Here is a 14440-nt window from a genome sequence, read left to right on the forward strand (position 1 = left end):
TAGAAATTGGAGACTGATGGCATAAGGCTTCTTTTGCCATTATGAAAGCTCCGTTCATGCGGCCTCGAAGCTACCTGAAAAGCATTGTTGTTGCCGGGGTTTTCCTCACTGCCGGCATGGTTCTGAGAAGAAAATGAGTTTTCTCCTAAGAAACCTTGGGTTTCCAGTTCCTTGTTGGAAGCTCACCCTGCTCTGCGCTATACCTAAAGTGAAAGTCAACGTGAGCCCAAGCTTCGAAGTAAGGCCCTGATTATCCTTGCAAAACGAGAGGCGTGCAGCAGCTCCATGAGGCCTTCATCGTTGTTCTGCTTTAGTTTCAAGGTAGTAAGCTTTTCAACACTCCTAGGGGACTTGCTTCAGCACCCGTTTCAGTACCAGAACACTGCGTAGAACCAGGAAGCTCTGCTCCTGCGTGTATGCTGCGTGTCAACCTAGAAATTAGAGACTGATGGCACAAGGCTTGTTTTCCCGTTTTGAAAGCTCCATTCATGCGGCCTCGAAGCTACCTGAAAAGCACTGTTGTTACCGTGCTTTTACTTACAGCCGGCATGGCACATAGAAGAAAATGAGTTTTCTCGAAAGAAACCTTGTGCTTCCAGTTCCTAGTTGGAAGCTCACCCGGCTCTGCTCTATACCAAACGTGAAAGTCAATGTGAGCACTAGCCTCGAAGTAAGGCCCTGATTATGCTGGCAATACGGGAGGCGTGCAGCAGCTCCATGAGGCCTTCATCGCTGTTCTGCTTTAGTTTCACGGTAGTAAGCTTTCCAACATTCCTAGGGACTTTGCTTAAGCAACCGTTTCGGTACCAGAACACTGCGTAGAACCAGGAAGCTCTGCTCCTGCGTGTATGCTGCGTGTCAACCTAGAAATTGGAGACTGATGGCACAAGGCTAGGTTTCCCATTATGAAAGCTCCGTTGATGCGGCCCCGAAGCTACCTGAAAAGCACTGTTGTTACCGTGCTTTTACTTACAGCCGGCATGGCACATAGAAGAAAATGAGTTTTCTCGAAAGAAACCTTGTGCTTCCAGTTCCTAGTTGGAAGCTCACCCGGCTCTGCTCTATACCAAACGTGAAAGTCAATGTGAGCACTAGCCTCGAAGTAAGGCCCTGATTATCCTGGCAAAACGGGAGGCGTGCAGCAGCTCCATGAGGCCTTCATCGCTGTTCTGCTTTAGTTTCACGGTAGTAAGCTTTCCAAGACTCCTAGGGACTTTGCTTAAGCAACCGTTTCGGTACCAGAACACTGCGTAGAGACAGTAAGCTCTGGTCCTGCGTGTATGCTGCGTGTCAACCTAGAAATTGGAGACTGAAGGCATAAGGCTTCTTTTCCCATTATGAAAGCTCCGTTCATGCGGCCTCGAAGCTACCTGAAAAGCATTGTTGTTGCCGGGGTTTTCCTCACTGCCAGCATGTTTCTGAGAAGAAAATGAGTTTTCTCCTAAGAAACCTTGGGTTTCCAGTTCCTTGTTGGAAGCTCACCCTGCTCTGCGCTATACCTAAAGGGAAAGTCAACGTGAGCCCAAGCTTCGAAGTAAGGCCCTGATTATCCTTGCAAAACGAGAGGCGTGCAGCAGCTCCATGAGGCCTTCATCGTTGTTCTGCTTTAGTTTCAAGGTAGTAAGCTTTTCAACACTCCTAGGGGCCTTGCTTCAGCACCCGTTTCAGTACCAGAACACTGCGTAGAACCAGGAAGCTCTGCTCCTGCGTGTATGCTGCGTGTCAACCTAGAAATTAGAGACTGATGGCACAAGGCTTGTTTTCCCGTTTTGAAAGCTCCATTCATGCGGCCTCGAAGCTACCTGAAAAGCACTGTTGTTACCGTGCTTTTACTTACAGCCGGCATGGCACATAGAAGAAAATGAGTTTTCTCGAAAGAAACCTTGTGCTTCCAGTTCCTAGTTGGAAGCTCACCCGGCTCTGCTCTATACCAAACGTGAAAGTCAATGTGAGCACTAGCCTCGAAGTAAGGCCCTGATTATGCTGGCAATACGGGAGGCGTGCAGCAGCTCCATGAGGCCTTCATCGCTGTTCTGCTTTAGTTTCACGGTAGTAAGCTTTCCAACATTCCTAGGGACTTTGCTTAAGCAACCGTTTCGGTACCAGAACACTGCGTAGAGACAGTAAGCTCTGGTCCTGCGTGTATGCTGCGTGTCAACCTAGAAATTGGAGACTGATGGCATAAGGCTTCTTTTCCCATTATGAAAGCTCCGTTTATGCGGCCTCGAAGCTACCTGAAAAGCATTGTTGTTGCCGGGGTTTTCCTCACTGCCGGCATGGTTCTCAGAAGAAACTGAGTTTTCTCCTAAGAAACCTTGGGTTTCCAGTTCCTTGTTGGAAGCTCACCCTGCTCTGCGCTATACCTAAAGTGAAAGTCAACGTGAGCCCAAGCTTCGAAGTAAGGCCCTGATTATCCTTGCAAAACAAGAGGCGTGCAGCAGCTCCATGAGACCTTCATCGTTTTCTGCTTTAGTTTCAAGGTAGTGAGCTTTTCAACACTCCTAGGGGACTTGCTTCAGCACCCGTTTCAGTACCAGAACACTGCGTAGAACCTGGAAGCTCTGCTCCTGCGTGTATGCTGCGTGTCAACCTAGAAATTAGAGACTGACGGCACAAGGCTAGTTTTCCCATTATGAAAGCACCGTGGATGCGGCCCCGAAGCTACCTGAAAAGCACTGTTGTTACCGTGCTTTTACTTACAGCTGGCATGGCACATAGAAGAAAATGAGTTTTCTCGAAAGAAACCTTGTGCTTCCAGTTCCTAGTTGGAAGCTCACCCGGCTCTGCTCTATACCAAACGTGAAAGTCAATGTGAGCACTAACCTCGAAGTAAGGCCCTGATTATGCTGGCAAAACGGGAGGCGTGCAGCAGCTCCATGAGGCCTTCATCGCTGTTCTGCTTTAGTTTCACGGTAGTAAGCTTTCCAAGACTCCTAGGGACTATGCTTAAGCAACCGTTTCGGTACCAGAACACTGCGTTAGAGACAGTAAGCTCTGGTCCTGCGTGTATGCTGCGTGTCAACCTAGAAATTGGAGACTGATGGCATAAGGCTTCTTTTGCCATTATGAAAGCTCCGTTCATGCGGCCTCGAAGCTACCTGAAAAGCATTGTTGTTGCCGGGGTTTTCCTCACTGCCGGCATAGTTCTGAGAAGAAAATGAGTTTTCTCCTAAGAAACCTTGGGTTTCCAGTTCCTTGTTGGAAGCTCACCCTGCTCTGCGCTATACCTAAAGTGAAAGTCAACGTGAGCCCAAGCTTCGAAGTAAGGCCCTGATTATCCTTGCAAAACGCGAGGCGTGCAGCAGCTCCATGAGGCCTTCATCGTTGTTCTGCTTTAGTTTCAAGGTAGTAAGCTTTTCAACACTCCTAGGGGACTTGCTTCAGCACCCGTTTCAGTACCAGAACACTGCGTAGAACCAGGAAGCTCTGCTCCTGCGTGTATGCTGCGTGTCAACCTAGAAATTAGAGACTGATAGCACAAGGCTTGTTTTCCCGTTTTGAAAACTCCATTCATGCGGCCTCGAAGCTACCTGAAAAGCACTGTTGTTACCGTGCTTTTACTTACAGCCGGCATGGCACATAGAAGAAAATGAGTTTTCTCGAAAGAAACCTTGTGCTTCCAGTTCCTAGTTGGAAGCTCACCCGGCTCTGCTCTATACCAAACGTGAAAGTCAATGTGAGCACTAGCCTCGAAGTAAGGCCCTGATTATGCTGGCAATACGGGAGGCGTGCAGCAGCTCCATGAGGCCTTCATCGCTGTTCTGCTTTAGTTTCACGGTAGTAAGCTTTCCAACATTCCTAGGGACTTTGCTTAAGCAACCGTTTCGGTACCAGAACACTGCGTAGAGACAGTAAGCTCTGGTCCTGCGTGTATGCTGCGTGTCAACCTAGAAATTAGAGACTGACGGCACAAGGCTTGTTTTCCCATTATGAAAGCTCCGTTGATGCGGCCCGGAAGCTACCTGAAAAGCACTGTTGTTACCGTGCTTTTACTTACAGCCGGCATGGCACATAGAAGAAAATGAGTTTTCTCGAAAGAAACCTTGTGCTTCCAGTTCCTAGTTGGAAGCTCACCCGGCTCTGCTCTATACCAAACGTGAAAGTCAATGTGAGCACTAGCCTCGAAGTAAGGCCCTGATTATGCTGGCAATACGGGAGGCGTGCAGCAGCTCCATGAGGCCTTCATCGCTGTTCTGCTTTAGTTTCACGGTAGTAAGCTTTCCAACATTCCTAGGGACTTTGCTTAAGCAACCGTTTCGGTACCAGAACACTGCGTAGAGACAGTAAGCTCTGGTCCTGCGTGTATGCTGCGTGTCAACCTAGAAATTAGAGACTGACGGCACAAGGCTAGTTTTCCCATTATGAAAGCTCCGTTGATGCGGCCCGGAAGCTACCTGAAAAGCACTGTTGTTACCGTGCTTTTACTTACAGCCGGCATGGCACATAGAAGAAAATGAGTTTTCTCGAAAGAAACCTTGTGCTTCCAGTTCCTAGTTGGAAGCTCACCCGGCTCTGCTCTATACCAAACGTGAAAGTCAATGTGAGCACTAGCCTCGAAGTAAGGCCCTGATTATCCTGGCAAAACGGGAGGCGTGCAGCAGCTCCATGAGGCCTTCATCGCTGTTCTGCTTTAGTTTCACGGTAGTAAGCTTTCCAAGACTCCTAGGGACTTTGCTTAAGCAACCGTTTCGGTACCAGAACACTGCGTAGAGACAGTAAGCTCTGGTCCTGCGTGTATGCTGCGTGTCAACCTAGAAATTGGAGACTGATGGCATAAGGCTTCTTTTGCCATTATGAAAGCTCCGTTCATGCGGCCTCGAAGCTACCTGAAAAGCATTGTTGTTGCCGGGGTTTTCCTCACTGCCGGCATGGTTCTGAGAAGAAAATGAGTTTTCTCCTAAGAAACCTTGGGTTTCCAGTTCCTTGTTGGAAGCTCACCCTGCTCTGCGCTATACCTAAAGTGAAAGTCAACGTGAGCCCAAGCTTCGAAGTAAGGCCCTGATTATCCTTGCAAAACGAGAGGCGTGCAGCAGCTCCATGAGGCCTTCATCGTTGTTCTGCTTTAGTTTCAAGGTAGTAAGCTTTTCAACACTCCTAGGGGCCTTGCTTCAGCACCCGTTTCAGTACCAGAACACTGCGTAGAACCAGGAAGCTCTGCTCCTGCGTGTATGCTTCGTGTCAACCTAGAAATTAGAGACTGATGGCACAAGGCTTGTTTTCCCGTTTTGAAAGCTCCATTCATGCGGCCTCGAAGCTACCTGAAAAGCACTGTTGTTACCGTGCTTTTACTTACAGCCGGCATGGCACATAGAAGAAAATGAGTTTTCTCGAAAGAAACCTTGTGCTTCCAGTTCCTAGTTGGAAGCTCACCCGGCTCTGCTCTATACCAAACGTGAAAGTCAATGTGAGCACTAGCCTCGAAGTAAGGCCCTGATTATCCTGGCAAAACGGGAGGCGTGCAGCAGCTCCATGAGGCCTTCATCGCTGTTCTGCTTTAGTTTCACGGTAGTAAGCTTTCCAACATTCCTAGGGACTTTGCTTAAGCAACCGTTTCGGTACCAGAACACTGCGTAGAGACAGTAAGCTCTGGTCCTGCGTGTATGCTGCGTGTCAACCTAGAAATTGGAGACTGATGGCATAAGGCTTCTTTTCCCATTATGAAAGCTCCGTTTATGCGGCCTCGAAGCTACCTGAAAAGCATTGTTGTTGCCGGGGTTTTCCTCACTGCCGGCATGGTTCTGAGAAGAAAATGAGTTTTCTCCTAAGAAACCTTGGGTTTCCAGTTCCTTGTTGGAAGCTCACCCTGCTCTGCGCTATACCTAAAGTGAAAGTCAACGTGAGCCCAAGCTTCGAAGTAAGGCCCTGATTATCCTTGCAAAACGAGAGGCGTGCAGCAGCTCCATGAGGCCTTCATCGTTGTTCTGCTTTAGTTTCAAGGTAGTAAGCTTTTCAACACTCCTAGGGGCCTTGCTTCAGCACCCGTTTCAGTACCAGAACACTGCGTAGAACCAGGAAGCTCTGCTCCTGCGTGTATGCTGCGTGTCAACCTAGAAATTAGAGACTGATGGCACAAGGCTAGTTTTCCCATTATGAAAGCACCGTGGATGCGGCCCCGAAGCTACCTGAAAAGCACTGTTGTTACCGTGCTTTTACTTACAGCTGGCATGGGACATAGAAGAAAATGAGTTTTCTCGAAAGAAACCTTGTGCTTCCAGTTCCTAGTTGGAAGCTCACCCGGCTCTGCTCTATACCAAACGTGAAAGTCAATGTGAGCACTAGCCTCGAAGTAAGGCCCTGATTATGCTGGCAAAACGGGAGGCGTGCAGCAGCTCCATGAGGCCTTCATCGCTGTTCTGCTTTAGTTTCACGGTAGTAAGCTTTCCAAGACTCCTAGGGACTTTGCTTAAGCAACCGTTTCGGTACCAGAACACTGCGTAGAGACAGTAAGCTCTGGTCCTGCGTGTATGCTGCGTGTCAACCTAGAAATTAGAGACTGACGGCACAAGGCTAGTTTTCCCATTATGAAAGCTCCGTTGATGCGGCCCCGAAGCTACCTGAAAAGCACTGTTGTTACCGTGCTTTTACTTACAGCCGGCATGGCACATAGAAGAAAATGAGTTTTCTCGAAAGAAACCTTGTGCTTCCAGTTCCTAGTTGGAAGCTCACCCGGCTCTGCTCTATACCAAACGTGAAAGTCAATGTGAGCACTAGCCTCGAAGTAAGGCCCTGATTATCCTGGCCAAACGGGAGGCGTGCAGCAGCTCCATGAGGCCTTCATCGCTGTTCTGCTTTAGTTTCACGGTAGTAAGCTTTCCAAGACTCCTAGGGACTTTGCTTAAGCAACCGTTTCGGTACCAGAACACTGCGTAGAGACAGTAAGCTCTGGTCCTGCGTGTATGCTGCGTGTCAACCTAGAAATTGGAGACTGATGGCATAAGGCTTCTTTTGCCATTATGAAAGCTCCGTTCATGCGGCCTCGAAGCTACCTGAAAAGCATTGTTGTTGCCGGGGTTTTCCTCACTGCCGGCATGGTTCTGAGAAGAAAATGAGTTTTCTCCTAAGAAACCTTGGGTTTCCAGTTCCTTGTTGGAAGCTCACCCTACTCTGCGCTATACCTAAAGTGAAAGTCAACGTGAGCCCAAGCTTCGAAGTAAGGCCCTGATTATCCTTGCAAAACGAGAGGCATGCAGCAGCTCCATGAGGCCTTCATCGTTGTTCTGCTTTAGTTTCAAGGTAGTAAGCTTTTCAACACTCCTAGGGGCCTTGCTTCAGCACCCGTTTCAGTACCAGAACACTGCGTAGAACCAGGAAGCTCTGCTCCTGCGTGTATGCTGCGTGTCAACCTAGAAATTAGAGACTGATGGCACAAGGCTTGTTTTCCCGTTTTGAAAGCTCCATTCATGCGGCCTCAAAGCTACCTGAAAAGCACTGTTGTTACCGTGCTTTTACTTACAGCCGGCATGGCACATAGAAGAAAATGAGTTTTCTCGAAAGAAACCTTGTGCTTCCAGTTCCTAGTTGGAAGCTCACCCGGCTCTGCTCTATACCAAACGTGAAAGTCAATGTGAGCACTAGCCTCGAAGTAAGGCCCTGATTATGCTGGCAATACGGGAGGCGTGCAGCAGCTCCATGAGGCCTTCATCGCTGTTCTGCTTTAGTTTCAAGGTAGTAAGCTTTCCAACATTCCTAGGGACTATGCTTAAGCAACCGTTTCGGTACCAGAACACTGCGTAGAGACAGTAAGCTCTGGTCCTGCGTGTATGCTGCGTGTCAACCTAGAAATTAGAGACTGATGGCACAAGGCTTGTTTTCCCGTTTTGAAAGCTCCATTCATGCGGCCTCGAAGCTACCTGAAAAGCACTGTTGTTACCGTGCTTTTACTTACAGCCGGCATGGCACATAGAAGAAAATGAGTTTTCTCGAAAGAAACCTTGTGCTTCCAGTTCCTAGTTGGAAGCTCACCCGGCTCTGCTCTATACCAAACGTGAAAGTCAATGTGAGCACTAGCCTCGAAGTAAGGCCCTGATTATCCTGGCAAAACGGGAGGCGTGCAGCAGCTCCATGAGGCCTTCATCGCTGTTCTGCTTTAGTTTCACGGTAGTAAGCTTTCCAAGACTCCTAGGGACTTTGCTTAAGCAACCGTTTCGGTACCAGAACACTGCGTAGAGACAGTAAGCTCTGGTCCTGCGTGTATGCTGCGTGTCAACCTAGAAATTGGAGACTAATGGCATAAGGCTTCTTTTGCCATTATGAAAGCTCCGTTCATGCGGCCTCGAAGCTACCTGAAAAGCATTGTTGTTGCCGGGGTTTTCCTCACTGCCGGCATGGTTCTGAGAAGAAAATGAGTTTTCTCCTAAGAAACCTTGGGTTTCCAGTTCCTTGTTGGAAGCTCACCCTGCTCTGCGCTATACCTAAAGTGAAAGTCAACGTGAGCCCAAGCTTCGAAGTAAGGCCCTGATTATCCTTGCAAAACGAGAGGCGTGCAGCAGCTCCATGAGGCCTTCATCGTTGTTCTGCTTTAGTTTCAAGGTAGTAAGCTTTTCAACACTCCTAGGGGCCTTGCTTCAGCACCCGTTTCAGTACCAGAACACTGCGTAGAACCAGGAAGCTCTGCTCCTGCGTGTATGCTGCGTGTCAACCTAGAAATTAGAGACTGATGGCACAAGGCTTGTTTTCCCGTTTTGAAAGCTCCATTCATGCGGCCTCGAAGCTACCTGAAAAGCACTGTTGTTACCGTGCTTTTACTTACAGCCGGCATGGCACATAGAAGAAAATGAGTTTTCTCGAAAGAAACCTTGTGCTTCCAGTTCCTAGTTGGAAGCTCACCCGGCTCTGCTCTATACCAAACGTGAAAGTCAATGTGAGCACTAGCCTCGAAGTAAGGCCCTGATTATGCTGGCAATACGGGAGGCGTGCAGCAGCTCCATGAGGCCTTCATCGCTGTTCTGCTTTAGTTTCACGGTAGTAAGCTTTCCAACATTCCTAGGGACTTTGCTTAAGCAACCGTTTCGGTACCAGAACACTGCGTAGAGACAGTAAGCTCTGGTCCTGCGTGTATGCTGCGTGTCAACCTAGAAATTGGAGACTGATGGCATAAGGCTTCTTTTCCCATTATGAAAGCTCCGTTTATGCGGCCTCGAAGCTACCTGAAAAGCATTGTTGTTGCCGGGGTTTTCCTCACTGCCGGCATGGTTCTGAGAAGAAAATGAGTTTTCTCCTAAGAAACCTTGGGTTTCCAGTTCCTTGTTGGAAGCTCACCCTGCTCTGCGCTATACCTAAAGTGAAAGTCAACGTGAGCCCAAGCTTCGAAGTAAGGCCCTGATTATCCTTGCAAAACGAGAGGCGTGCAGCAGCTCCATGAGGCCTTCATCGTTGTTCTGCTTTAGTTTCAAGGTAGTAAGCTTTTCAACACTCCTAGGGGCCTTGCTTCAGCACCCGTTTCAGTACCAGAACACTGCGTAGAACCAGGAAGCTCTGCTCCTGCGTGTATGCTGCGTGTCAACCTAGAAATTAGAGACTGACGGCACAAGGCTAGTTTTCCCATTATGAAAGCACCGTGGATGCGGCCCCGAAGCTACCTGAAAAGCACTGTTGTTACCGTGCTTTTACTTACAGCTGGCATGGCACATAGAAGAAAATGAGTTTTCTCGAAAGAAACCTTGTGCTTCCAGTTTCTAGTTGGAAGCTCACCCGGCTCTGCTCTATACCAAACGTGAAAGTCAATGTGAGCACTAGCCTCGAAGTAAGGCCCTGATTATGCTGGCAAAACGGGAGGCGTGCAGCAGCTCCATGAGGCCTTCATCGCTGTTCTGCTTTAGTTTCACGGTAGTAAGCTTTCCAAGACTCCTAGGGACTTTGCTTAAGCAACCGTTTCGGTACCAGAACACTGCGTTAGAGACAGTAAGCTCTGGTCCTGCGTGTATGCTGCGTGTCAACCTAGAAATTGGAGACTGATGGCATAAGGCTTCTTTTGCCATTATGAAAGCTCCGTTCATGCGGCCTCGAAGCTACCTGAAAAGCATTGTTGTTGCCGGGGTTTTCCTCACTGCCGGCATGGTTCTGAGAAGAAAATGAGTTTTCTCCTAAGAAACCTTGGGTTTCCAGTTCCTTGTTGGAAGCTCACCCTGCTCTGCGCTATACCTAAAGTGAAAGTCAACGTGAGCCCAAGCTTCGAAGTAAGGCCCTGATTATCCTTGCAAAACGCGAGGCGTGCAGCAGCTCCATGAGGCCTTCATCGTTGTTCTGCTTTAGTTTCAAGGTAGTAAGCTTTTCAACACTCCTAGGGGACTTGCTTCAGCACCCGTTTCAGTACCAGAACACTGCGTAGAACCAGGAAGCTCTGCTCCTGCGTGTATGCTGCGTGTCAACCTAGAAATTAGAGACTGATAGCACAAGGCTTGTTTTCCCGTTTTGAAAGCTCCATTCATGCGGCCTCGAAGCTACCTGAAAAGCACTGTTGTTACCGTGCTTTTACTTACAGCCGGCATGGCACATAGAAGAAAATGAGTTTTCTCGAAAGAAACCTTGTGCTTCCAGTTCCTAGTTGGAAGCTCACCCGGCTCTGCTCTATACCAAACGTGAAAGTCAATGTGAGCACTAGCCTCGAAGTAAGGCCCTGATTATGCTGGCAATACGGGAGGCGTGCAGCAGCTCCATGAGGCCTTCATCGCTGTTCTGCTTTAGTTTCACGGTAGTAAGCTTTCCAACATTCCTAAGGACTTTGCTTAAGCAACCGTTTCGGTACCAGAACACTGCGTAGAGACAGTAAGCTCTGGTCCTGCGTGTATGCTGCGTGTCAACCTAGAAATTAGAGACTGACGGCACAAGGCTAGTTTTCCCATTATGAAAGCTCCGTTGATGCGGCCCGGAAGCTACCTGAAAAGCACTGTTGTTACCGTGCTTTTACTTACAGCCGGCATGGCACATAGAAGAAAATGAGTTTTCTCGAAAGAAACCTTGTGCTTCCAGTTCCTAGTTGGAAGCTCACCCGGCTCTGCTCTATACCAAACGTGAAAGTCAATGTGAGCACTAGCCTCGAAGTAAGGCCCTGATTATCCTGGCAAAACGGGAGGCGTGCAGCAGCTCCATGAGGCCTTCATCGCTGTTCTGCTTTAGTTTCACGGTAGTAAGCTTTCCAAGACTCCTAGGGACTTTGCTTAAGCAACCGTTTCGGTACCAGAACACTGCGTAGAGACAGTAAGCTCTGGTCCTGCGTGTATGCTGCGTGTCAACCTAGAAATTGGAGACTGATGGCATAAGGCTTCTTTTGCCATTATGAAAGCTCCGTTCATGCGGCCTCGAAGCTACCTGAAAAGCATTGTTGTTGCCGGGGTTTTCCTCACTGCCGGCATGGTTCTGAGAAGAAAATGAGTTTTCTCCTAAGAAACCTTGGGTTTCCAGTTCCTTGTTGGAAGCTCACCCTGCTCTGCGCTATACCTAAAGTGAAAGTCAACGTGAGCCCAAGCTTCGAAGTAAGGCCCTGATTATCCTTGCAAAACGAGAGGCGTGCAGCAGCTCCATGAGGCCTTCATCGTTGTTCTGCTTTAGTTTCAAGGTAGTAAGCTTTTCAACACTCCTAGGGGCCTTGCTTCAGCACCCGTTTCAGTACCAGAACACTGCGTAGAACCAGGAAGCTCTGCTCCTGCGTGTATGCTGCGTGTCAACCTAGAAATTAGAGACTGATGGCACAAGGCTTGTTTTCCCGTTTTGAAAGCTCCATTCATGCGGCCTCGAAGCTACCTGAAAAGCACTGTTGTTACCGTGCTTTTACTTACAGCCGGCATGGCACATAGAAGAAAATGAGTTTTCTCGAAAGAAACCTTGTGCTTCCAGTTCCTAGTTGGAAGCTCACCCGGCTCTGCTCTATACCAAACGTGAAAGTCAATGTGAGCACTAGCCTCGAAGTAAGGCCCTGATTATGCTGGCAATACGGGAGGCGTGCAGCAGCTCCATGAGGCCTTCATCGCTGTTCTGCTTTAGTTTCACGGTAGTAAGCTTTCCAAGACTCCTAGGGACTTTGCTTAAGCAACCGTTTCGGTACCAGAACACTGCGTAGAGACAGTAAGCTCTGGTCCTGCGTGTATGCTGCGTGTCAACCTAGAAATTGGAGACTGATGGCATAAGGCTTCTTTTCCCATTATGAAAGCTCCGTTTATGCGGCCTCGAAGCTACCTGAAAAGCACTGTTGTTGCCGGGGTTTTCCTCACTGCCGGCATGGTTCTGAGAAGAAAATGAGTTTTCTCCTAAGAAACCTTGGGTTTCCAGTTCCTTGTTGGAAGCTCACCCTGCTCTGCGCTATACCTAAAGTGAAAGTCAACGTGAGCCCAAGCTTCGAAGTAAGGCCCTGATTATCCTTGCAAAACGAGAGGCGTGCAGCAGCTCCATGAGGACTTCATCGTTGTTCTGCTTTAGTTTCAAGGTAGTAAGCTTTTCAACACTCCTAGGGGCCTTGCTTCAGCACCCGTTTCAGTACCAGAACACTGCGTAGAACCAGGAAGCTCTGCTCCTGCGTGTATGCTGCGTGTCAACCTAGAAATTAGAGACTGATGGCACAAGGCTTGTTTTCCCGTTTTGAAAGCTCCATTCATGCGGCCTCGAAGCTACCTGAAAAGCACTGTTGTTACCGTGCTTTTACTTACAGCCGGCATGGCACATAGAAGAAAATGAGTTTTCTCGAAAGAAACCTTGTGCTTCCAGTTCCTAGTTGGAAGCTCACCCGGCTCTGCTCTATACCAAACGTGAAAGTCAATGTGAGCACTAGCCTCGAAGTAAGGCCCTGATTATGCTGGCAAATCGGGAGGCGTGCAGCAGCTCCATGAGGCCTTCATCGCTGTTCTGCTTTAGTTTCACGGTAGTAAGCTTTCCAACATTCCTAGGGACTTTGCTTAAGCAACCGTTTCGGTACCAGAACACTGCGTAGAGACAGTAAGCTCTGGTCCTGCGTGTATGCTGCGTGTCAACCTAGAAATTGGAGACTGATGGCATAAGGCTTCTTTTGCCATTATGAAAGCTCCGTTCATGCGGCCTCGAAGCTACCTGAAAAGCATTGTTGTTGCCGGGGTTTTCCTCACTGCCGGCATGGTTCTGAGAAGAAAATGAGTTTTCTCCTAAGAAACCTTGGGTTTCCAGTTCCTTGTTGGAAGCTCACCCTGCTCTGCGCTATACCTAAAGTGAAAGTCAACGTGAGCCCAAGCTTCGAAGTAAGGCCCTGATTATCCTTGCAAAACGAGAGGCGTGCAGCAGCTCCATGAGGCCTTCATCGTTGTTCTGCTTTAGTTTCAAGGTAGTAAGCTTTTCAACACTCCTAGGGGCCTTGCTTCAGCACCCGTTTCAGTACCAGAAGACTGCGTAGAACCAGGAAGCTCTGCTCCTGCGTGTATGCTGCGTGTCAACCTAGAAATTAGAGGCTGACGGCACAAGGCTTGTTTTCCCTTTTTGAAAGCTCCATTCATGCGGCCTCGAAGCTACCTGAAAAGCACTGTTGTTACCGTGCTTTTACTTACAGCCGGCATGGCACATAGAAGAAAATGAGTTTTCTCGAAAGAAACCTTGTGCTTCCAGTTCCTAGTTGGAAGCTCACCCGGCTCTGCTCTATACCAAACGTGAAAGTCAATGTGAGCACTAGCCTCGAAGTAAGGCCCTGATTATGCTGGCAATACGGGAGGCGTGCAGCAGCTCCATGAGGCCTTCATCGCTGTTCTGCTTTAGTTTCACGGTAGTAAGCTTTCCAACATTCCTAGGGACTTTGCTTAAGCAACCGTTTCGGTACCAGAACACTGCGTAGAGACAGTAAGCTCTGGTCCTGCGTGTATGCTGCGTGTCAACCTAGAAATTGGAGACTGATGGCATAAGGCTTCTTTTGCCATTATGAAAGCTCCGTTCATGCGGCCTCGAAGCTACCTGAAAAGCATTGTTGTTGCCGGGGTTTTCCTCACTGCCGGCATGGTTCTGAGAAGAAAATGAGTTTTCTCCTAAGAAACCTTGGGTTTCCAGTTCCTTGTTGGAAGCTCACCCTGCTCTGCGCTATACCTAAAGTGAAAGTCAACGTGAGCCGAAGCTTCGAAGTAAGGCCCTAATTATCCTTGCAAAACGAGAGGCGTGCAGCAGCTCCATGAGGCCTTCATCGTTGTTCTGCTTTAGTTTCAAGGTAGTAAGCTTTTCAACACTCCTAGGGGCCTTGCTTCAGCACCCGTTTCAGTACCAGAACACTGCGTAGAACCAGGAAGCTCTGCTCCTGCGTGTATGCTGCGTGTCAACCTAGAAATTAGAGACTGATGGCACAAGGCTAGTTTTCCCATTATGAAAGCTCCGTTGATGCGGCCCCGAAGCTACCTGAAAAGCACTGTTGTTACCGTGCTTTTACTTACAGCTGGCATGGCACATAGAAGAAAATGAGTTTTCTCGAAAGAAACCTTGTGCTTCCAGTTCCTAGTTGGAAGCT

The sequence above is a fragment of the Eubalaena glacialis genome, chromosome 10, assembly GCF_028564815.1.
Source record: "Eubalaena glacialis isolate mEubGla1 chromosome 10, mEubGla1.1.hap2.+ XY, whole genome shotgun sequence".
Taxonomy (NCBI): domain Eukaryota; kingdom Metazoa; phylum Chordata; class Mammalia; order Artiodactyla; family Balaenidae; genus Eubalaena; species Eubalaena glacialis.